Consider the following 26,426-nt stretch of genomic DNA (forward strand, 5'->3'; position numbering starts at 1 on the left):
GATGTATTTAGGATTAGGCGAGGCAAGAGAAAAAACTTGGGTAAAGTATAAAATATGGAAGAGGAAACTAATGTTTTGGACGTTCGATGTTACCCTGCAGAGTAGTAAAAGCATATCTTAGCTGTGATCAGGTACATGCAGGGTGATATGGTTGTAAACCTGAAAGCAATTTATTCCCAGTACTTGTGTATGTCTGAAGGTGTGGAGAAAATAAGACTGTAGGAGTCTACATTTCTGACTGTGACTAGACTTCTAAAAGATGCCCTTTTGTCTCCACATCTTCTTGTTATGTACAACAATAAAAATAAAGTTTATTTCCAAAGCTTTATGTCTGTCCGTCTGTGGTTTCCAAAATGCACATGACTGGCAAGGGTATTGAGGATGAATTTATTCTAAGAAAAGCAGCCCATGCATAACAAATCCTCAGTAATTGTAGCTGTTTCACTAGTGCGTGCACAGGCACACCTGTCATCAAGCAATGAGCGTCACGTCGATGCATCTCAATCTTCAAATTTGTTCCAGGTACTTTATCAGACAGACATTCGGATTTTGCTCTTCTGCGTTTGTTCTGGAAATATTTCTGATGAGTGGAACTTCATGATCCATTAGTTTTACTCTTCTATCAAATACATCAAGAGCGTGCACTGCACAGCATTGCACAGATTGCTCTGGTGTTTAGCACTTTCAAGCAACTTCTTAAATTCTAATATGAACTATTGATATACAAGTATTAGAATCAACCATATAAACATCACATTAGCCAGGTCATACCTGACCCCACTTAAGTGTTCAGTTGTTTTATTTGCCATACTGTGATAATAAAACCATTGGAAACTTAACAGTTCAAGCATCATACAGTTCGTTTTGCGATCACTTGTTACTTTGGATGGATAATACATGGCAGTGGTATCTAACTGTTGAGAAGATAGGTAAAGCTCCTAGCGTGTGAAGAAAATATTAGTTCTTGCTCCTTTGGTTCTTTTCATCTCTGTAGTGTGTCTCAATAAGACAATCTTTTCAGACACCGGATAATTGGGTAATTAAAGACCCCCATCCGTAAGTACTTCCTCTCCATGGAGGACCTATGGGTTCTTAACGTCTCTGTATTAGCTGTTTGTAAACTATGTCAACATGCTAAGTGAAATAAAAGCCACTTATGGTGCTAGGTCACCCTTTCACATCAACAGACAGTTTTAAGTCATCTATCAAAAGAGTAACATTTTCCGTTTTATGCTGGCTCTGTGCATTCTTCCAAAAATGATTTATAAATCTCTTCTAGCTCAAGTCTTATTTTGCTTGTTAGATTTGCTACTGAGTTGTGGAAATACTTGTAATTTTGGAAATAAATTCCTTACTTTTTAATAAAAAAATACAGCAATACTTATTTAACAGCAGGCAGAACAAACAAACAAACAAACAAAACTGGTAAAATGGGTCAGTGTTTAAATGTGCTTGCTGCCCATCCTTACCTTCTGCATTGAATCCCTGGGACCCACCATATAGAAGGAATGAAAGGACTCCTAAGAATTGTCCTCTGACCTCCAGAGGTGCGCGCGCGCGCACACACACACACACACGCACCCACCCCCCCCCCAAGAGTGTACACAGACAAAATATATTTTAAAAAAATCACAAGTACATTGACTATAACATATTGGTATCAACATTTAACATTTTAAGTGATTATTAACCACAGTGCACTTCTGGTACTTGGTACTTTTGAGAAACAAATGGGCCAGCCTTTTGTTCTTGAGCACACCACCCAATTCATCATCTGTTTAGTTTGCTTACATTTTTGCTATTTCATACCTGACTTCCACATTTTTTTTGCTAATTCAATTTCTAAGTTACTAACGGCCAGAGAAATGAAAAATGTTACCTCTGCCTGCTTTGAGAGATGATTTCAGAGTAATTTGCGGTGGCAAATATTTGTCTGTACTTAAATGTGAGGCTGAAAGCATATGAGCACACACACATTTTCATGGCGACTTGTGTGGCATAGTAGTTCATCAAAGAATCAGATGTTAACCGAGAAGAACAATACCAAAGGCCTGCAGAGGTTCAGGCGGTAAGATCACTTACCCAGGGAATTCAATGACTCCTCCCAGCCTCTTCACTAATCAGAGACTTCTGGAATTTCAGACTCTAGGCAGACAGGGCAGGTGCCAAGTGTTCAGAGGAGGTGGTCCGAAATTCCCTGAAACAGAACATACACCAGATGTAAATGACCATTTAATACCCATGATCAGATTTTAGTTTTGTAAGTTTTCTCATTGGACAAGCCTTTGCTTTTTGTATAGTTTATCATTGCTTTATCCACAGAACAATTTTTTTTAATAGAAAGTTTTTTTTCTGTTTAGAACTTTCCACTAAATTACATAGTGGCTCTGGAATTCGTTTTAATGGACAAATATTTAAATCCATTTCTAAAAAATAACTTTTGAAAGATAGTACAGTAACAGAGTATTGTAAAGGACTGTTAATCATGGTAAACAAAATCCTACAGAATATTTCTCAAATTATAAAAAATTACTTCATCAACTAAAAGAGAAGACATAGCACGTCAATGTGAGGTAACACAAATTTGTGCTCTGTGGCCATAGCCATATAACTATGGCTTCAGAAAAAAAATGACCTCTTATTATCTTTAAAAAATGAAGCAATATAGAACCCAGTATTATGATAAATTATCTGCCATTGCATTTGTCTTCAACAAAGAAATAAAACTTTAAAAAAATTAAAAATATTTTCTATAAAGAATTAACATTAACATTGATTCCCCTTAAAGTTATTATTTGGGCCTTTCTAAAGTTTAATTAATATTAATTAAATTATTATTGTTATAATTACTATTATTTCGCTGTACTGTATGTAGATTGAAGGAGACTAGATTGTCTTCATGAAGAAGGAAAAAATACCTTGGGTGTAGGAACAATTACTGAGTACAGAAAAGATTCAGTTTGTCAAATGAGCTTCAGCAGCAGCAGCAGCAGCAGCAGGTTCCTTGTACTCACAGTCCTGAGAGTGCTGTAAGGTCAGATTTTCCTATTTCATTCTCCCTGTACTCTTTACCATCTTTGAGAAACTAGAAATGTTTACCATTTCTCATCATAATAATCAATGAGTATTATTAAATATTAAACATCAATGCATGTTGTCGGTTATGCTTTAAAATGTCAGATAACTTCTAATATGTATGTTACCCCATATGATATACCTAACTCAGGCCACAGATTTCAATATTTTGCTTAAAGATCCCCCAAACTCCCAGAATTCCACAGTCTTAAAGACTCTTAACTTTTAAAGTTTCCTTTCTCTTCAAGAAAGTGCCAACTGTATTTTTAATTTGAAATGATGTAGGGTACTGGCTCTATCTTGGAGTACTTCCTCTTCCCACATGCCTCCGCAGAACATGGCTATTTTATGACTTTTTTTTTAGTGTAATTGCATTAAGAAATGACAGAGGGGGAAGAAACACTGCCTGTGATTATCAGTGGGAAGAAAAAGAAGCATCCTCCACCATCCATGAATAGCAAAGAGAATATGGACATATTCAGATAATTAAGTGGACCAAGTTCTGAGGCTTGGTACTGAAGACAAATTTGGGGAAGCATCACTATCCAAGGTGTAATAAAAGTGAAATGTGTTCAGAAAACAAACAATAAGGCAAACAATAAAAACTTTGTTTTCCAAAGTGAGAGAAAGTAAGGGCATGGAGTATGGTGGATTGGGAGGTGGGAAGTTCTGAAGGAGTGAGGTGAGAGGAAATCATGATCAGAATGTCTACTTTGGAAAGATTTTTCCATAAAAATGATAAAGGTGTTGAGGATTTAACAGTGTTGATAATGGACAAAAACTGAGAAGTAGGAATGACGAATTTCATTGAGTGGATCAGCAGGTCTCTCTCATGGTGTCATGGTAACTTTTCTTCTAAGCATTCTGAAATGTATTTGTGTAAGCTGAAAGGAATGTAAAATGAATAGAATAGGTAGTTTTTAAATCTTCCAAAACTACCAAGCTCTCCACAATAGTGTGTCAATTAACCTTTAGAATGACTTTGAAAGTTGTGTGTCTTATTGTACTGCCTGGTTTTGTATGTCAACTTGACACAAACTAGAGTCATCAGAGAGAAAGGAGCCTCAGTTGAGGAAACACCTCCATGAGATTCAGCTATAAGATGTTTTATCAATTAGCGATCAAAAGGAGAGGGCCCAGCCCATGGTGAAAGGTGCTATCTCTGGGCTTGTGGTCCTGAGTTCTCTGAGAACATAGGCTGAGCAAGCCAGTGGAACCAAGGCAGTGAGCAGCATTCATTCATGTCCACTGCATCACCCATGATCCTGCCCTGTTTGAATTCCTGTTCTGACGTTCTTCAGCGATGAGCAGAAATGCTGAAGTGTAAGCCAAATAAACCCTTTCATTCCCAACTTGCTTTTAGATTATGGTGTTTTGTCACAACAATAAGAACCCTAACAAAGACACTTATTTTATTGTAAAAAAATTTGGAGACATTAGTAAACTTTCTAAGCCTTCTTAACCTGACATCACACACTTCCACCTCTGGAACTCTTTGTGAGTCTGAAGTAACACATATATTAGTGGTATCTGCTCATTATAATAGACTCATCAGTAATTTGTCACTTTTTCCCCCAAGCTTATATACCTTTTGAACAAAATTCTTTTACTGTCCTTGCCAAACACAATATCATCCTTAATGGATTTTCTATAAAATCTATGTGGCCCAGTAAGCTCATCCAGTAGAGCATGAAACTCTTTAAAAAATCTCTCTCTCTCTCTCTCTCTCTCTCTCTCTCTCTCTCTCTCTTTCTCTCTCTCTCTGTGCATGAGTTTGGGTGAACATGACATGTGCGTGGAGGTCGAAGGACAGTCTCTGGTGTTAGTCCTCCTGCCTTGCTTTAAAAAAGGTTTTGTGTTGTTTGCCATTATGCATGCCAAATCTACTGCTCATAATTTCTGGATATTTTCCCATCTCTACTTTGCATTTGATAACAACAGCCCCAGGATTGCAAGAGCACATCACCAAATCTGACTGTAGGTAGGTTTTAGGATCTAAACTCAAGTACAAGTATTCAAACTGTGGGCAGGGACTTCATCCAGTGCACCATCTCCTCTGTATTTTAATTTTTGTCTAGGAACTTGTCTTCTTCTGTGAGGCTAACTTGTCTAAAACATTAATATTTCAGAACTTTTCAAGAGTTGGAACTTCTTGTTGTCATCCCATTTTTGAAACCAATTTAGGAAGGGAAAACCAAGCTAGAAGTTATCATTGTTCTGTGTCTCCTACAACATGTGTGATGCTAAGGGCTTTGTTTTTTATTATCTCCCACAGTTTTTAGACAGCATAAGATGTATTCAGTTTTGCCTGTTTTTCCTTTTTCCTTCTGCTTCACTGAATTTTACTGTTTCTTGGAGACAGACATGATTAGTCAAATTCCTCTCACATATGTCCCCACCCTGCTCCCATATTCAAGAAAGAAAAAGAAATCTGTTATGTGTCATACTACACACACTTGTAAATTCTTGGATTTGGCAAAGTCTGAACAACATGCCTTGCATGGACTATTTTTAGAACGATGGGTGGCTTTTCAGAATCAGGATTATATTTAAGAGGTTATTGCCTTGTGTAGAGAAATGAGGTCCTCAGGAGATGCTTCCTGTCAGTTTTTATCAGGAACAACATCTAATCAAAGGTTATAGAAAATTTTGTGAGGCCAAGAGTATTCTCTAGTGTTTTATTGGTGAAATGAACTGTTCCTCATGTGGTCCTGGTGGCAGACATGATGGATTCTGCTCATCTAAAAACTCTCTCATTAGAATTGTATCTGTAAAAAAGGTGATATATATCCATCACTCCACATGGATATACACATGAATGTACACATAGTTATACATGTGCATGCATGCATAGATACACACATGAATGTATATATAGATGCACACATGGATATACCCATTGATGCAAATGCAGATGTACACACACATGGATGCAAGCATGGCTATACACACAAAGGTCTACTTAGATGCACAAATGGATATATAAACACATAAATATACATATGGATACACATATTGATATACACTGTGCATGAATTCACATGTAGATACACTAGTGAAGACATATGGACTCATACATGGATAGACACGGTATATATGCATGGCTATGCACATGGATTCACATGAGGTTATGTACATGGATGTACACAAGAATACATAGGTGAATACATACATAGACAAAGCAAGCATGAACATATGTATATGTATGGATATATGCATAAATTTCACAACACCAATTCTCAAAAGATAAATTTTTGTCTTTTTTCAAAAATGTCAAGACAGCCTTTCTATCCAGTGGGTACCTTGATATATAGTCAATAATAATGAAAGATCTATTCTTTTCTTATTACAATTCCTGACAGTGCCAACTGAGAATATAAGGAGGAAAATATAATCCAAATACCTGTAGTATACTTGAATTTGGTTAATTTGATGATCACACTGATTGAATTAATAAGCATACACCAACAGCATATGTATGTGGGGGGATTTCCAGAAGGCTTAACTAAGGGAAACACAACCACTTCCAGGTGGGGTGGGTGTCTGGATGTCCAGAGAAAGGCAGTCAGACAAGTTTTCTTTCTCTACTTCCTGGCCCATGTAGGAGCTGCGCCTCTGTACCCCGAGTGTAATGCTGACTAAAATCATTGAAACTATGAACAAAATAAATCTGTCATCTTTTATTTCTGTTGGGTATTTCATTATGACATTAACAAGTCAAACATGGTACACTCTGTGTCATACATGGTCCTCACTTATCTAATATTTCAGATTTATCTAAGCATGCAGTTCACCTTTTCGCATTCTTGTCAACTTATTTTAAATCTTTGACAGAATGGTAGACTGGCTTGCTAAGCACACATTTTCCAGTGTTCCTTTACCTTCTCTCACATATTGGAAAGAGTTATGCTTAGATGAAAGGTCTAATGAGTCCTTAGGAATCTTTGTTCAAAGATGTCCAGTTGACCAGGGATTGCTAAAAAGGTCTCTGAAGTGTGAATTATGTACAGATTAGAAGCTAACACTAGAATTTTCTCTATATCCTGAGGTCACCAATCAAATATAAACCATGTTTTAAATTCTACCCAACAGTACAGTCCTTTTGAAACAAAGCCATATTCTTTTCATTCCTTTTTCCCCCACCCTGGGAGGAATATTTCAAGTGTAAAGCTTTCAAATTTTGTGATGAATGAGAAATGCTTTAATAGACTTTGATCTTCCTGAGAAGCATTCAGTGAAATGACTTAAATGATATACATGCTGACTCCACAAGTCCACAATATGATTAATGCTAAATGGTAGGTAGATTATTACCAATTAAAAGGTTTATATAGATTATATAAGTACAAATATTAAAGTATTTTAACTAGTTTTAGAAAATTTGAAAATTTAAAAAATATAAATTTGTAGGGAATTAACCCCTTTAGTTCTTTCTTTTGTTGGGTTACAGAAAACAATATCAATTTTTAATTAGCTTGCAAAAATGTAGGAAAATCCTTTCACATCCTCACCTTAAAATTCCTGTGATTAGACAAAAAGCAGGACATACTGGGATGCTACTTAGACCAGACAGCTTAGCTAGGTGAAGAGTCCGTGTTCTTAGGTGTCAGAAGTATGTGAAGACTGAAGACTGCTTTGCAAATCTTTATTGATGATGTATCATCTTTTATCTTGTCTTTTGACTTGTCTTGGCCCAGCATTACTCTTAGGAAATCTTCAGTGTTTCATATTAATCAAGAAAGGAAATATATTAGGAATGAAGGAAGACAATGGAGAGGTCAGAAGAGAAAGAAAGGAATATATCAAAGGCAGGGGAAAATGAGAAAGAAGGAGAGTGAAGTTGTGAAGAAAAGAATGAGAAAATCATCAAAAGAAAGATAATAGCAATAGCAAAATCCTATTAGCAATTTACTTCCCCGTTTCTTCTACACAAATGGGCTACATCCTTGGTCTTTAAGAAACAGAAGACTCCAACATTTGATCAATTTCACATTCATGTTAATTGTTGTCAAAATTAAAGCATCAGGCTTCTAAAACATGCCACTCATATTTAAAATCATATTTGGTTCACTTACAATATAAAAATATTGTATAAAAATCAGTACAGAGTCACAGTCCTCAAAATCTTAGTGATTCCCAAATTAATTTATGAATGTGATGAGCTTTGCTGAGGGGCATTACCCAGAAGTCATGAGAAACTGTTCTTTGGGGATAAAATATAAAACAATCCAGGGAGCAATGGGAAAGCTTAACAATGTATAAGGTTAGAATGAAGAGTTGTGGAGGATCTAAGGTCTACCATTTAAACTAAAACCATTGCTTAGTTTGTCTCATGAACTAGAGGTATAGATTTCTTTGAAAAATTCTTTATTTCTTTCCTCTTCTGTCTAGAGAACTGCATAACTCATGGCTTCATGTGTGTGTGTGCATATACATATACATATATATATATATATATATTAAAGAGGGAAAAGGGATTAACTTACCTGGTATACTCTTGGCATCCCAACAATGCCTTTACAAACTGGACCCCTTGAAAACACAGGTGTTGCTCAATCAACAAGCTTAGATGTCTCAGAACTTGCTATCTGGCACTTAAGGCGTGGTGTCTCCTGGAGAAACAGTAGTTTTTCAGCTCATATTAAAAGGCTAATAAAGCTGGGTTTTGACAGCAGGAAAATATGGCAGCAGGGGTAGATGTACGCACCAGTAACAAGGAAATGAAGGTAGGCACAAAGAAACATCTTTCCCTCAGACCTCCATATGATTGGGCCATCATTGGAAGGTACAACATGCTCCTAACAAACTTATTTACCCCCATCAGTAAATCCATCCTAGAAACGCCTCAATGATCCCCTCCAAGCAATGCTTAATTAATTTTATATCTAATCAGGTTGATAACCATAATTAACCATCTCAAGAACTGGATAGAAGCTTAAAACTTAAATTAAAAGCATTTTTATTCCTTACATTTCAAGATAATAAGTTGACTTGATAGTTAATGTTATGCTTCAGGTGAATTTTTCTTTTCCTGGTGAAATTTCATCATTCAAAGGCATTGACATCTCATAACTTACTATATAGGTAATGATTTCAGTTCAAAATGCAGCTCTGTAGAAAAGCAGCTTGAAGAAATAGCAAGCAACACTGCTCCCTTTGTGATAAAGGGACACCCAAGCCAAGGCTTGAAAAGTCTCTTCTATTATTTAGAAGAGCAATAATCAGAGAGAATAAAGGGAACGTCTGCAAGCTTTGTGTATTCCAACACATGCCCAGCTAGTACAGAGTAACAGGGAATGTGGCTGCTGTGATACACAACTAAAAGAAGCCTAAAAGTTTTATTCTAGAACCTCCTGGAAATATCAGAGGCAAGACTGAGAAAGACTTAGTAGGATGAGTCTTTCCAATGACACTCACAAACATGGCTGTGGCAGATGTTTTATTACTAGATACATTCAGTTATTGCACAGCAAACAGCCCTTCCTTGTTGACAGAGGTTTCTGCCTTGTCCAACCCCACGGCCATTCAGTTCCAAAGAAACACAGAGAGGTCTACAATAATTATAGGCTGGTTGGCCTATTAGCTCAGGTTTCTTGTTAACTCTTATGACTTACATTAGCCTATAATTCTTGTCTGTGTTAGCCATGTGGCTTGGGACCTTTTATTAGCAAGGTGTTCTCATCTTGCTTCCTCTGAGTTGGGGTGACGACTGCAGACTGAGTCTTTCCTCTTCCCAGAATTCTCCTGTTCTCATCGCCTTGCCTCTTCTTCCTGCCTGGTTGCCCTACCTATACTTCCTGTCTGGCTTCTGGCCAATCAGCATTTTATTTAAATAATACAAGTGATAGTGTACAGGACCATTGTCCCACAGCACTTCCCCTCATTAGTGGTTTCTGTCTTGATCAAAACTCTCTCCTGATTTTGCAAACCTGCATTTGCTGTCACAATTGATGCAAATATTTTCTGGTCTTTTGTTCTGTGCATCTCTTCAGCAGTCCTACAAAGCTGGCATTTTTGTTCATGTTTCTTAAAATCTTTAAACATATAAATAAATAATACTCCAGAAAGGCATACAATTTTATACATGGTGTTAAGTTAAAATCAGACACAATGTGAATAGAACCAGTGATGAGAATCTAGTGCTGTAAATTGGTAGATGATTTTGTTGAAACTCTATGATGATGCTTTGGATCACACCACAGAACCATCAAGCTTTTATTAAAGGACAGAAGCACAGGAGATAAACCTTAGAGGATGTCCTTTCACGGCAGCTGTGGGGTCACCTGCCCATCTTGGATTCCTCAGTGTGATGAGAGAAGAACCACCATACACAGCTGGCTTTCAACTACAGAACTCTGCTCTGCATCACTCTGGTTGTCTGCTTTTCCAAACCTGAGTCCACCACAAGCCTATGGAGATCTCAGGAGTGGAGCAACCTGAAAGAAGGGTATTTTCACAGTCTTCCCACCAAAGACCTGTCAGGAAGTCCTAGGCAATGATGGGTGGCTCGTATCTCACCATTTCTGCCTCTTCAGATTTCCTGTTCCAGAGCACCTGCCATTGACTTTAATTTTACTTCATTCCCTCTGCCATGCAATTCCACATACACAGGCACCTGTACTTGAAATATGACAATGTGGGAGAATGGAATACCCCTGATTGGGAGCTAGGTTGTGCTAACAACTGGCAGACCTGAGCCCAGTGTTGCCCTCTTAAGACCTGCGTGTTTCTGGATCTGGTGAGGGAACTGGGAATAGCACAATTTCTTCCTAGAATATGATGCTCATGAGAAGGTTTCTTGGGCAATTCTGTATGTTCTCTCTTCTCAGGAACCTGCACATGGATGCCCAGCGACAATGACATCTTGCACACTTGCCTTAATTGTCTAGATAGCTTACTTTTCTTCTGCGTTCTTTCCTCTTTCCCCCCTCTTCCTTTTTTTTCCTTCTTTTCATTCTGACAATGCACTAGAAGTGGAAGTGTAGGGTGGCTCACAAGTTGAGTCCAAAGTTTATTTGCCACAACTCCATTTCAACTTCACTCCAGCTACTTCTCTGTGCGAGTCTTCCCTTTCAATTGGAGTGTACTATCCAATGGGACTGGGGCAGTCAGTTTACTATCACACTTGTTCCTATTGCTCTCCTCATACTACCAACCCTCTGCTTGGGCATCTACTTTATCATGCAAGTAGCCACACTTTTTTTTTTTTTTGTTTCCTAAAGTAACTAAAACACAGGCAGCACAATTTTATAACATTACTGCTATAATGGTAGTTCTAGGGGAGCAGCATTGAATGAATGATTAACGGCAAATTTGCCTTCAAATATATATGGGAAACACATGTACACAGACACACACACATAGGAAAAGGAAGAAGATGCTACTGCACCCGACATCAAGAGAATGTTCTAGGCTTCTGTTGGTTGAACTGTCCAGTCTCGGAGCTAGAATTCTTACTAGTATGGCTGTATCAATCAAACCACTGTCCTGACCCATCCATCATCTTACTCTTAACCATCCTCAGAGCACATTCTTCCTAGCAAACACAGCAGAACATCAGAAGAAAATAACTTCTAAAAAATGATAGAGATCGCTATAACAATTCCTTTTGTATCTGTGAGCTACAATGCCTCTTCCTATCCAAATTTGAGATTGTATAGGTGATTTCTTGCTCTGAAAAGTTGAGGCTCAATTTTACTTAGGTTCCACATTGCGTCTGAGAATGCATCATTACTACTCGTGAATTTCGAACTTGCTTTCTTGGCAATAAAACCTTTGAGCATTATATCCCTTAAGAGAAAAGAAGGCTTGGGATCTCAGGCAAAACAAAAACCAAACCAAAAAAAAAAAGAAGCCAAAAAAGCAAGTTTCTAAGAGCAACCCTCCCAAGGCAAGAAACCAATCTCTCAAGGGAAGATGATGGGCACCCCGACACACGTCTACTCTTCAACAGTGTAATGGCTGATGGCAGAGTGCCTCATTGCTTTGTTTCATTTTTGATAAGATTGTGGGCTCCATGGCATGGAGACTGTTTCTTAGAGCTCAGGCACAGTAGCTGTGTTGGCTACAAAGGGCATGGGAAATGGCAACTTTCTGTATGTAGCTGCTGTGTTGAGTAGGCTCCCTGGGTACCCTGTTTTATTGGTGTTCCATAAGGCAGGGCATTGTTTTCTAAATATGCTCCCTCTCCCATTATCTTCTCTGTGATTACCATCATTATTACTATTCTCCGCATCATCCAGCAGAGCGAACCTCCATATATCAGCAGTGGATGAATGTAAGCACTTTAGTTACTTTGTCAAAACAAGAGTGTACAGGGTCACCCAGTCTTTGTGGCTTCATAGGCAGGGGCCCTCCAATTACAGACAAATGCACCCAAATTACCTTTGTGCTCCATTCACAAACCACACAGATGCATTTTTCTCATTATATGCAATCCAATAATAAGAACAAGGCAAAGTGGCACATATACATTATCCCATAGAAGGGAAAACCATATTCAGGATGTCATAATTCACTAGGAGAATAATAGGGACAGTAACAAAAGCTGGGGCATTATGGGAGCAGAAATGTTGACTGAAGGCCAAGGTGTTTCTATGGACCCAGAAGTTCAAATCAGGCGTTTATTGCCTGAAATGTGTCTGAGAAAATTAATGAGGTAACTTGCTACCTACCATGTTTGCAGCTTTCCCATCCGCAGCAGGATGGCAGGGAGTGTTCTCACTCTACCTTGAAGGCATCATTCATTATGAATGACTTGCTTTCAACCATGAGTGGAGCCCAGTGCAGGGAAGGGAACCAAAAGTATCCTATTCGCTGCTGCCATTGCCAAAAGACAAAACAAGGAGCGTTAGACCTCCATGCGTTGTCGAACTTCCCAAATGACACACTCTGCACTCAGAGGATGATTTGGTAACAACACAACACGTAATTTTCAGGATTATCTGAAAACAGAGTGGTACTTTTTGTTTTCTTGTATGACTTTTTCTTTTTAACCTAGTAAGGGCCAGAGGCAAACATTCCTAGCCAGGTAGACACTCAAATTAACACAAAGCTGGAGCAGCGTATCCATCTTTGTATTGGTTCAGACTGACTTCCATTCCCACAGAGTTCTGTGGGTAATGAAAAAGAGAAATGTTTCCTTGTTTTTTCTGGTCCCGACCCAGCTGTTGGAGACAGCAAACGGTAGATTCCTTTCACTCTGAAGAGCCATGCTCGAACATCATGACAGATTTCTCTTAGAAAAAAAAAATTTCATCCCGTTAATGGATGTTTGGGACTGACTACTTATAAGTCTCCAAGAGGACCAAACTACAGCAAAGAATAAAGACGGCAATGATTAGTCTTGTAGCTTCTCAAAGTGTGTTCACGTATATTTACACATGCAAAGGAACTTGTACCATGTCAGATTCCCTCCTTATCTTTTGCTCTTTTAGTCCACACTGAAACTTGTGTGTTGTATGTGGTCGAAGTACATACTTCCTCCCCGTGGACACATATGTTAGGTCAGCAAAGGCCAGCATTCACTGTCAGGGATAGGAAAGGTCATGGACCAAACACTCTCTCTGGAGACTGCTCATGGCAGACTGTGAAATGCTAGTCATTTAACTCTTCAAACTGAGAAAAAATAAAGATCCTACAGAACTTTACCTCAATTAAGAGGACTAATTAAGAAGAAAATGAATATAACCCCCTGCAGGTGGAGGAAGTGTGTGGTCACGCTGATAAGCATGCGCAGCACAGAATCATTTATTTCTATCAAAGCTCCCCAGGCAGAAGAAGAAAACCCTAAGAGATAGAGATTACCACTTAATCTGCAAGAACTGGGATCTTTACTCGGCAGCACTAGCAATTCTTATGCACTTGAGCATTCTGTTATACTTAAGACCTTACTATCTCAAATCTCTAAGAATGGACATTGCTGCTGGCATACCATGGCAGTGCAGCTTACTCTTAAAGTGGATCTGCACTTTGTCATAGTGACCTGAATACTTGATATCATGGTGGCTACTGAATGAATAACGTGGTAATTAAAGAAACTGCCTCTTTTACTGATTCCTTTGTTTGTCAAACAGATTGCACTCTATGGTCTGCCGTAGTTGGAAGACATGGTATGATAGTGGTTAGCACAAACATAGCTTACATCAGTCAGCCTACAAAAACTTTACCCTGGTGACAAGAAAAATCCATGATCCTTATTGTTTTAACAATAAACATTGTCTTTGAATAGTATATAATTTTTGAAGATGGGTTTCAACTCTTTTAGATACCTCTATTCATTTGCATTTCTGGCCTATGGAATGACTCTTGTTATTCAGACTGTTTAACAATAGAAAGCAAAATAGCAGAGGTAGAATCATGTGCAGGTTTTTCACATTGCTAGTGGATAAAGGCACGTATTACATTGGTTTACAATCTATTTGCCAGGTTAAGCCATACGTATAAGCTGATCCTCAATACAGCTGGAAGAACAAACATTGTAGTAAAAGGATTGGGAGTGAGAAGTAGTGAGAAGCAACTATTTTATAGCCAGAAACAGTACTATAGCCAGTCTGTGTGGGAAGCTGAAGGTTGGGATGACGAGAAATTGGGTTTGCAGCAGGCAAACTTCTATATATGTATCTGTAATGATGCTCTGCTTGACTGATTATGCAAGACATACATAGTTTTCTGACAAAGAACACAAATTTTCTCACATAAGTATGCGGAGTAAGGAAAATGTTTTCCAAAACTAAATCAATTTAAACCTTGTTTTATATCAAAATATAATATTTAGAAAAAAGTCTGCGGAAGAGTGACTTTTCTGCCTCATGGTCATACTGAGTGTCGAGTACAAAGGACCAAACTTATTGACCATTGAAATCACAGAAAGAGTAACCAGAAGTTAAATTAAATCAGAATTTAATTAAAGGAGGAATCATGAATCAATATGGATTTATGATTGTCAGAAATCCAAGAGAAAAAGACAAAATGGTGGTAGCCTATCACAATTTCTATGAGTGCCCTCCAAGATCTTGAATCAGCCCATGTGTTTTGGCTTACAGGCCTTCATCTCAGGCTGTGCCAGGTAAATTAGTATCACACACCAAACTCTAAACCCATCTAAGAACTTTTACCTGTTTATTTAGTATGGAAAACTTCTAACGTCTGATAATTTTCAGTTGCCCAAAGAAAGAGACAGATTGTTAACTTGTCTGAAAGATATGTGGTACTGCATAGACTCTTAGACTATATATCATCAGTAAGTGCATAATATAAATAATTCATCTGCTCAGGAAAGAGAGAATCCTTGAAAATGGTAAAATTTGCAATACTTTCATTGTCATGTTTAACATTTGATGAGCTCTTAAAACCGAACAAAGTAAAAGATTCATCTTACTGAAGGCTACTTTTAAAATAAGTATAATACTGTGCTTAAACTTTCTTGAAGCTGAAATCACGCATGAAATTTAGGCTTACTTTAGGAAGGGCAATTGAATGATTATTTTGATAAATTAAGCTTATTAAATGGATTTAAAGTAATAGATTTATAAAATGTCTTGGTTTTCTAAGTGCAAAAACTACAGATAAAAACACAAGGGAAATGAAATGCCTTCCATTCCTCCTTCTGTGAAGGGGTTCCTGGGATGGAGATCTAAGAACCCTCAAATATCTTCCATTCTTCCTTCTGTGAAGGGGGTCCTGGGACTGAGACCTAAGATCCCTCAGTTTAAAAACTGAGTGATTTATAAATTTTATGTAAAGTCCCCTTCTTGTCTTTCTTCTTTTTAAAATGAATCTATTCTTGGGTAATTTAATACATGTGTAGGAGACATTGTGATCATCCTTATCTTCCAGGCTCCCTTATTATCTTACCACCATGGCCTTATCACATTTTCCAGTATTTCTTTTCTGCTCCTGTCTTTGTTTTACACTCCACTGAGTTTAACCAGGGCCACTTGTTTAGGAAGAAGAGTGAGGCTGTCTATTAATGAGTAACCCACTCATCCTTGTTGTTAGGCTCTAACACACCCCTTCTTCCAAAATGTTTCCTGAACCTTGGAGGGTATGAAATGACTATCCTGATTAATGAGGCACACTTGGCCTTCACTCGTTCTCAGAACCGTGACTATTTATGAGTCTTTGTGATAACACCATTCATTGTAAAGAGAAGCCACTTTGGTCAAGACTGCAGACAACAGTACGTTATGGATATAAAAATCAATGTTTAAGAGGTAGTAAACAACACACCTGTGCAGCAAAACAAAAGCAGTAGGTTTACTCCTAGTGTCCAAGACCTTCTCAGACATGAGCCTTTGACCAAGTTTAGAGTGCAAGGTACGCAAACTCTTCTGATGAAGTTGCCTGAAATGCCATCAGAAATCGGTTGGTTACCTCCATGGCGTTCATGTCACTATTGCAATAACAAACACCTTTTGGCTATCAGACTGCTGTTGGAGCTTGAAGTTTCTAATCCTGTAAAATACCATATTTCTTTAAAACTGGTATGTTCTTGTTATTCATTTAAAGGGATTACTTTTTTCACTATCCATCTACACACTGTTAGTAAGAAGGTTTGTTTTCTTTTTAGTGCCTTCTGTCAATAATGAAGTATGTCTCACTTTCAGTGGAAATGCTTCCCCTGGGGTATGATCAGTAGACCCATCCTCTGCCTCTGGTGGAAGAGTAAGAGAATGAACTCCAACAAACAGAATTTTCTTCATACTTATTTATTCCATTGTATGAAAGATAACTGAACAGCGTGCTCTATTACAAGTAGAAATCTAATTGTTTTAAACGACTGATAACCTTCATTAAAAAACTTCCATTTACAATTGCACTAAACAAAATAGACTACATATTCATGTACCTGTCTTAGATATTCACCCATTCATCCATTAAAGCTCATCAGTTACAACTGTCTGTTCCAAAAAAGATGATACTAAATTCTCTTCAACGGCTTTTAGAAAATACCCGGAAGAGGCTTTGGCGTCTCTTGGACTTTCCAGTGCTGCTCTTTGTCTCCTTTAGCCTCTTTTAAAGGTGACACCAACTTCAATTCACCTTGCTCTCTAGCTTCTCTTACATTACAGCAGTTATATTGTAGCCTGTAGCTTGAGCTTCAGAGAAAAAATAACATGCTCATAACTCATAAAGCTTAGATTTACTCCCTTAATTATTTATTTTTAAAAGCATGCTGGTCTTTTCTATTTTAAAATTTCAAATATAATTATATTGTTTTTTAATACTGACTTTCCCCCCTTTATTGCATCTATCCGATAACTAACCCCACTGCAGCCATTTTAGAATACTATTTCTTTGCAATTCAGGTAAACTTTTTTTAAATCCAAATTGAACAAAATGAATCTTATTTAGTAGGCAAAGCCAGGACCCCCCAATTTGCTAAACAGGATCCTTATATTATTTATCCTTCCTCATATCAAGACAATTTTAAATTCCTATTACAGATATCAATAAAATGACAGTTCTCAGATTCTTGCTTGTTCATTTGGGGGGAAAGGTTCCTTTCATCTCCCTCCCATAAAGATTCCATGTAGAATTTCATTACTTCTTACTCAAGTCTTTTCTCCCATAAGCATACATCCCATTTCTATTTTACTAGTCATTTTATTTTTTCAGTTGATGCCAACCAAGGTGACATTATATGCCACCATGATGCCAACACTTGACACACTTTTGTAACCCCTGCTGCAGCCACCACCCAGAAGGCAAAACATTAATTTGCCAATTCTGCTTTAAGATGGTTCCCTGATCTTGATTTACTAATTGATTCTGACTGTGGGGCCCAAGTCATCCCAATACTCCAGATTGGAGCCACATTGACTCACACTCTGGATTCCTTCTTGTCATTAGTATTTACCAATACTCAAAGCCTTATACGGAGAGGAACTTACCCTGTTTATATTCCCATTTAGAATTACCACTCACAGAAAACCACTGCCATGCTGGCCATAAATTCAAATATTTAAACGGCAGTTTGATAGGAACATTACATCCATTCAACAAAACAGCAGCAGTGTCTTCTCAACAGAGCCTGTGACATCCCTAATATGAGCTTTTACCTTGACTTTCAGTTCTAGTCACTAATTTCCTTAAATGGAGTAATCTTTAAATCCAATCACAAAATAGTTGCTTGATAAGAATAGTTAAATAACTCTTGCACTAGTAGGCACTTCTTGCCTGACATGGTACTGTAGCATGCAAGGGCCTTAGCTGAACATGACTGCAGTTGGTAATTCTCTCTGAATAACTCTCACAGCGCCTTCCAATACTATGTAATTTAGCCAGGAGGGAAGCTTCTAATTAAATCTACAACCAAAGTGTATGGTGTCCTCAGCAATAGTTCTAGCATGGGACTAACATCAGTTACAATGACCTTTAGGATTTCAGAGGGCTTTCCTATCCAACAGGGAAGTAGGTCATCACTAACACTGGGATTTCACAGAACAACCTGACAACATTTTCCACATATGCGGAATACTTTTTTTTTTCATTTAAGAACTGCTTGGCCCATGAACTCTAGCCCTTACAGGCTAATTCTTGCACCCGGACTAGCCCATTTCTAATGATGTGTGTAAGCACCCCAAGGTGCGCTTACCGGGAAGATTCTAGCCTAAGTCCATCGTGGGTTGCAGCTGCCTGGGAGCTGTGCTCCGGAGAGCAGAGTCCCTCTGGAAGCAGCGCAGAGTCTGACCTCACTTCCTCTTCCGCCCAGAATTCTATTCTGTTTACTCCTCCCATCTATGCTTTAACCTATCAGGGCCAGCCAAGCAGTTTCTTTATTGCTCAGCCAATGAAATCAACAGATTGATATGACACTCCCACATCACTTCCCCTTTTTCTGTTTAAACAAAAAAAAAAAAAGGCTTTAACTTAACATCCAAAGCTCTAGAAATGACAGAGACATCTCGCTGCCTGGACAGTCACCCAAAGTTCCTCTGTACCGTTGGGGCATCCATCTTCAGCCTACAGGCCCATAGTTTCCAGCAGACATTTCCACAAAGCAGGAAATTTCAAAGGCAGTCACTATCTGCTTGTCCTGAAGAATGTCTTGCAGACTCTTTCATGAATCAGGAACCCCGAAAGATCATCTCACCTTTAGGCAAGTTCAGCAGTCCTCTCTCTCTGTGGGTTCTCTGTGTCCAGTTTATGCAGTAGTCCAGGCAAGAGCAGTTTCTTGCCCAAATGGCTATCAAACTCCATAAGGATCCTCTTCGATGCCCATCTTCTTCTTGAAGTAGATTGGTGCTGCCAGGAGCAGAGTGTCTCATTGTCATGAAAAGTCCTATATCATCTCCCCTTTAAATGTAAAAGAACATTTATAAACCATATTTGGGAATATGGACATAGTTTTTTCTCTCCAAACTGCTTCCTGCTGAATGGGGGCGTCGTTATTAGGTCTTTCATGGTATAACCTGTGTGCCAGGGTCATCTCAGTTGGCAGTTGAGCGAAGCAATTTTCTGAAGGTATTCACAGCAACCGTTCAGGAGGGCGTGGTCCATCATACCATATCGGAATAGAAGAAATGAACAGGGTCTCATCCTCTGTGAAAACAAAAAAAGAAACTCCTTTCCAAAGTATCATGTCCTTAGATCCAAATTTCAAAGTCAAGGCATCAAAATCTCTACGATGGATTAGTTCAGCAGCATTTATAAACAAATATCTTTTGGCAGCTGTTGCTCCTTCCTCAGCATTCAAACAATTCAAAGAGAGCATAATAGTATACAATATCAAGATTCTCTGTGTATTTTCCATCTTTGTGAGCTTTATTTTAACCTCTATTAAGTTTATTTTTACTTTTATAGTCTCTGTATCTCTTTGACCTGGAATAACTCTGTAGACCAGGCTCTCCTTGAACTCTCAGAGATCTGCCTGTCTCTTCCTCATAGGCATTGGGATTAAAGGTGTTTGCTACTACACCTTGAACTCACAGAGATCTGTTTGTGTCTGCCTTCTAGGCACTGGGATTGAAGGCGAGTGCTACCACACCTTGAAGTCACAGAGGTCAATCTCCCTCTGCCTCCCAACTGTTGGGATTAAAGGCGTGTACTACCACACACAACTTCTCTTTTTCTTACTTTTTTTTAAAGAACTTTTAACTTTTAGCTTGCATATATTTTTAACACACTGTAAATCATTTAAACATTTTCTTTATCTTTGAATCTCTTTACTGTATATCTCTCTTTTTCTGACCACACTGAGCAATATGAGTAGGATTAAAGCCGTGGCTTTGCCAGGTAGATCCAGTCCATTCCTTAGCTTTCCAGCCTTATGGTGGAGATACAGGCTGTAGCCGTGTTTACTGCCACAACTCTATGGCATTTCAAGGTCCCTGCCAGCAAGGGAGCTACAACAGACAACACTTAAGTCCGGCCCTCCTGCCTCAAACAGTCAAGAGTTTGCCCTGGCAGGACGGCCCAGAAAGCTGGCATTTTAAAACAGCACAACTTTTTTCCTGCTACGGCTGAAAACCGAAAAGCATGCGTTCAGCTTTTCGTCCACACCATTTAAGTGTTTCGTGGCAGGACCTCTTAATGAGGTGCAGGGTTTTGCAGCTGAAGCTGAGTCAGGAAGCCTCTCTTAGATGAGAGTGCTTGCTTGCTTCTAACAAGCAGAGAAGACCCGAGAAACTGCTGCTATCAAGAAAACATGCTTTACTCTTTCCCAAGCTTTTTCAGGCTTTCTGTGGATTCAGTTGTCCACACGTCTGGGCGCCAAGCAGTTTAACCTGGACTAGCCCATTTCTAATGATGTGTGTAAGCACCCCAAGGTGCTACAGGGAAGATTCTAGCCTAAGTCCATCATGGGTTGCAGCTGCCTGGGAGAGCAGAGCATGGCGGCTGTCCGGTCCCTCTGGAAGCAGCGCAGAGTCTGACCTCACTTCCTCTTCCGCCCAGAATTCTATTCTCTACTTTATTTATTTATTTATTTATTTTTTTGGTTTTTTGAGACAGGGTTTCTTTGTGGCTTTGGAGCCTGTCCTGGCACTAGCTCTGTAGACCAGGCTGGTCTCGAACTCATAGAGACCCGCCTGCCTCTGCCTCCCGAGTGCTGGGATTAAAGGCGTGCACCACCATCGCCCTGCATTGCAGAATACTTTTGTTTAAAGTCCTTAATTCCTGTTTTTGCTCGTCCAAATGCTTTCACAAATTTGTAAGACACTGAACAGTTAGAAACATACAGTGAAATGTTTTTAATGATGACAAGCAGTCTCTTTGACACACTGCTATTATTCATTCAAAGTAAGTTCCAGTTGGTCTTGGGCAGTAAAGAGGATGCTAAAAATGAAATGATACCAAAGGTCCAATAGAGTATAAAATAATTATGACATCCATCAATTCTTTCATCAAAGACCAATACTGAGTACAGCTGTACAGATAGGAGATACTTCCCTCTATCAAGTCCTTCATACTTCACAGAAGTCTTTCATGAGTCATCTGGCCTCCTCATTTTGGGGTGTTCCTGCTGCTTCTCTGGGAATCCTGTGTATTTACCAATCTATACTGGCTTCAATGGGATTTACAAGCATTCCTTGTTGTGATTGAGGCACAAAAACATGCTCTGGCCTGCTGAACTTGCTACTGAAACTGAATTCTTATTTCTCAGAGCTTTGGGATATCGTTTTTTTTTTTTTTTTCCCTTTGAACAGATCTAGATGCTGCAAAGACCCTGTATTGCATGAACAATATTAATTGCTTACTCCTAGGTTAAGCCTGCTCTTTTTGCATATTCCTCTTGGTTATATAATTAATAAAAGCTACGTAAAGAAAAGATACCCTGACATACCTGGCTATCTGAAAAGTATGCAGAGAGATCAAAAGATTTTCTTGTTTGTTTGTTTAATCAATCAAGCCTTCTATTAAATGTTTAAAGCACTATAAAAATTTAAAGCACTGTAAAGGTTTGTTAGTACAGCATTTGGTTTTCAGGTAATTTTTTTTTTCTTTAGGATCTCAAGCTCAATAATACATCTTGCCATGTTTGCCTTCAAATTGCTCAGACAAACTCCTTTGTCTTCTTTGGCCTTCTATTATTCTTGATTGCTTTTAAACTTTACAAACTCTAGATACATGCAGGTCAATGTCTTTGAGACTTGTCAAACACCCTACTGACTTCTTAAGATTATGTCCCACCATGGACTTGAGCAAAGTTAATACAGAACCCTGTAGTGATTTTAAAGCAAAGTCAATATAACACTTTACTGATTCCAAAGCCCATGCTATGTCAAACCTTTCATAATTCTCCTATGGACACAGTCCTATCTGTCCCAGAATTGGGCATCAAATTCTAGCTTCCTTATGCCCAAGTCCTTTAGTAAAACTCATCCTTGCTCTACCATCTTCCAAATCCTGAGTCATAGGGTACTCAGAAAATACTTCATATCCCTATGAACTCCTTCATCAGTGGCTGTTCATCAGTGGCTGATTTCTGTCATATTGGTTCAGGTTTTGAACCTTTTTCTGTGTCTTTTTTAGGTTTTCCATTGCTGTGCAGAGACATTATGATCATGACAACTCTTATAAAAAAATTTCTTGGGGTGGCTTATAGTTTCAGAGGTATAGGTCAACACCATCATGGTGGGACATGGTTGTGTGCCAAATGACATGGTGCTTGAGAAGGAGTTGAGAGTTATAAATCTTGACTCACAGGCAACAGAACAAGTCTTTGTCCACACTATATATACGTTGAGAAAAGACGACTCCAAAGCCTGCCCCCACCGTGAGACACTTCCTCAAACAAGGCCACATCTTCTAATAGTGCCACTCCCCTTGGGAGTCATTTTCTTTCAAACCACCACACTCTCCTACAGGGGTAAGTGCTCTGTTTATTTGCTTCTATAGCACTCAGACTAATCCTCTGAGTGTGGAGTCCCCACAGCCTCGTGTGCTAGGCTATAATAGATTCTCTCACTCCTTCATTATTTTTTTCCTCAATTCAAGCAGTTCAGGGGCTGTAGTTTCTTGCATTCAGTTACTATTAAGATCTGTGTCTATATCTTGAAACATGGATTTTCCCTTGTTCACTATTAAAGGTCAGACGTGAGCACTATCTTCTATCATTTCTACTTCGTTATCATCTTCCTCCTCACTATCTGATTCTTCTCCTGAGTTTTGACATTCTGAATCCTAGCAGGCATCCTTTAGCTGAATCTTCTCTCTAGCCCCCTCTCAGCTTATCTTTGGATTTATTGATACCTGTTTGGGTATCAATTGTGCTGTATGAAATCAAGCTGTCAAACACAGTTTGATTTATTAGCATATGTTGTATCAGTGTTCCTGGGAGGGTATGAACAAGTGTATATTCATCCTTGACAGGTAACTACTGTCAACCGACCAATGTGGTGAGTCCATGCTAGGCAATCAAGATCCAAGGAATACCACAAACTCACACCTTAAAATGAACTTCATACAAGAGATTAATTGGGGAAAGACATAGAATGATGACTGCCCCTGAATGAAAAGAGACAGAGAGCAGATGGCTGGGTAGAGCTGTGAGCTTTTAAGGGGTCTTTGGAGCATGCCCAATGAGTTAGTGGAAAAGTAAAGTGCTAAACCATTAATTCTGAAACATTGTTTGGCCATTAACCCAGAATAACTGGGGTGGGGATTTCCAAGTCACAGAACCCTGGGTCAAGCCAGGGGCAGGGTGTTTTCCACTGACCCTTTACAATACAGTCCAATCAAGTTCAGCTTATTGAACAATGAGCTTATTGGTATTGCTTATATGGAGTACGGGTCAAAGCAGAGACAACAAGAAACTCATGTCAATGCTTGACCTAGCAAACCTACAAAAGAAAAAGAGCCCTAAAGCAGGATGAGAATTAGATACCCACTTGTTCACACACTCAAGATTCCCACAAAAATACTAAGCAGAAAGCTATAATCTACTCACAGAGGATGTAGTGCAGACTAGTGTCAGCCCTGGGATTGCTGCTTCAGTCTCTATGAGCACCTATGAACTTTGCTTGCTAGATTCAGAAAACCTTGCACTCCTGGTGTTCTTCATTGCCTGAGGCTCTTAGACTCTTTTTCCCTCCTCTTCCATGAGGTTCCCTGAGCTTTAAGGGGAGGGACTTTATAAAGACGTCCATTTAGAGATGCGTATTTCAAAGTCTCTTTGTCTGTATAATGTCTGTGAGTGTCTGCATTTGTTCCCGTCAGCTGTAGGAGGAAGCTTCTCTGATGATGACAAAATAAATCACTGATCTCTAAGTATAGCAGAATATCAGCAGTGTTTGTTTTCACCCTATGTCTCTGGGCTATCTAGTTTCTGGTTCTTCTTTATCCAAACAGTGTTGAGTATGGGTTCCATCTCGTGAAGTGGCTTTAAGTCAAATAAGACATTAGTCCATTACTTCCACAGTCTTGTGCCACCATGTACCTAGTAGATTTTGCAGGTCAGACAGATTGTAGATCAAATGATTTCTGTCTGTTTGTTTCATACTAGTAAGTCTTTTTCTATAAGGTTTTACAAAAAGGTTAATGAGATCACAGGTTGTTTCTCAGGACACCTGACCGTAATACAATTGATAAGATCACCAATCAGGTAGGAGGTAGAATAACAACAGACCTTTATATCACAGGTCTCAACCTATGGGTCATGAATCCTTTGGAGGTCAAGTAATCCTTTCACAAGGGTTGCCTAAAACTATTGGAAAACACAGGTATTTACATTGCAGTCCACAACAGAAGCACAATTACAGTTATGAAACAGCAATGGAAATAATTTTATGGTTGGATTCACCACAACGTGAGGAAATGCATTTAAGTGATGACATCATTAGGAAGGTTGAAAGCCACTGTTTTATATTTTTCTCTTTAGGCATCTTGCAGAGTACCTTCCCAAACCAAGGACACTCGAGCATAGAGGTGTAAGCACTTGCTCAACCTCTCCATCTCCAATGAGTCATGTGAGTGCTGTCTTCAGCAATCAGACTTTTCTGTCACCTTATGCAGGACAACCTATATCTTGGCAACATCCTGGTTATTTGTGAATTTCCATTGGACGCCTTTAATCAACAATTTGGATGTAACATGGTCATGGTACTGGAAGCTTTCTTTGGCCATTTGAGGGGCTCTGTCTCACTCATTATTTGGAGACATCATTAAGAACAACAAAATGTATTATTATAGGCAGTTTCTACTGCAGTAGGTTTTTATATTATCTTTCAGATGCCCCTCAATTATGTAGTTGGTGGATTTTGTTCTTTACCCTGTTGGGAGGCTCACCACCCAGCTCCCAAATAAATCACAAACAGATGCTTATTCTTGGTTATGAATGCCCAGCTTTAGCTTGGCTTGTTTCTTTCTAGCTTTTCTTAAATTATCCCAACTACCGTTTGTATGGGCCTTTTTCTTTTTCTTACTTCTGTATATTTTAATTTCACTCTTACTCTGACACTGACTGACTGGCTGGGTGGGTGGGTGCCTGGCTCCTGACATCCTCTCCCCGCACCCCTTGTTCTCTAGTTGTTCCTCCTTTGCCTCATTTCTCCTTCTATTTATATTCTCTGTCTGTCTGCTCTGCCTATTCTTGTACCTGTCTTGCTATTGGCCATTCAGCTCTTTATTAGGACCATCAGGTGTTTTAGACAGGCAAAGAATCACAGCTTTACAGAGTTAAACAAATGCAGCATAAACAAAAGTAACAAACCTTATGATTATATTCCCCAGCACAATTCTAGCTATCTCTCTCTGCACATATACTTTAGCCCTCCCTGCCTGATGATCTTCCATCCCCAGTGCACCCATCAGATCTATTCTGTTTGTCCCTTTCAGGGAGAAACATGTGTCCCCCCCCCCAGTCCCTTCCTCTATACTTAATTAAACAAAGGAAGCCAACCAGATCCTGGGCCAGAGAGATGGCTTGTCTCCAAGTCTAATCACTGAGTTTGATGCCCAGAATCCATCAGGTAGAAGGAGATAATTAACTTCTACACAGTGTCCTCTTGAGCTCCACATGCAAATACACATGCATTTATGCACATACACACAATAAAAAAAAACATGTTTTTTAATTGTAAAAATAGTCTGAGAAAATGGGTTTTTGATCTTTGGTTTATCAAGAGACTTTTAACAGTAAAAGCAGAAGAGATAAGGATGGATGTGGATGTAGAAATGCATCAGTGTGTGTTGTGAAAAATGCTGATGTTCATACTTTATCACTTAGGTTTGATGCAATATCATGAGCTGAGAGATGGGGCAGTCATGAGACTGAGATTTGAGGATGAATAAAAATTTCTAGTATGATGTGGGGAGATTTATGGAACACTTACGCAGAAAGCTGATCCTAATATGTGGGGGAGGCTTTACTCATGGTGAGCAGATATTACATGACATTTTAGATGCAA

Source organism: Alexandromys fortis, unplaced genomic scaffold, assembly GCF_014885135.2.
Source record: "Alexandromys fortis isolate MF-2015 unplaced genomic scaffold, M_Fortis_MF-2015_v1.1 scaffold_35, whole genome shotgun sequence".
Classification (NCBI taxonomy): Eukaryota; Metazoa; Chordata; class Mammalia; order Rodentia; family Cricetidae; genus Alexandromys; species Alexandromys fortis.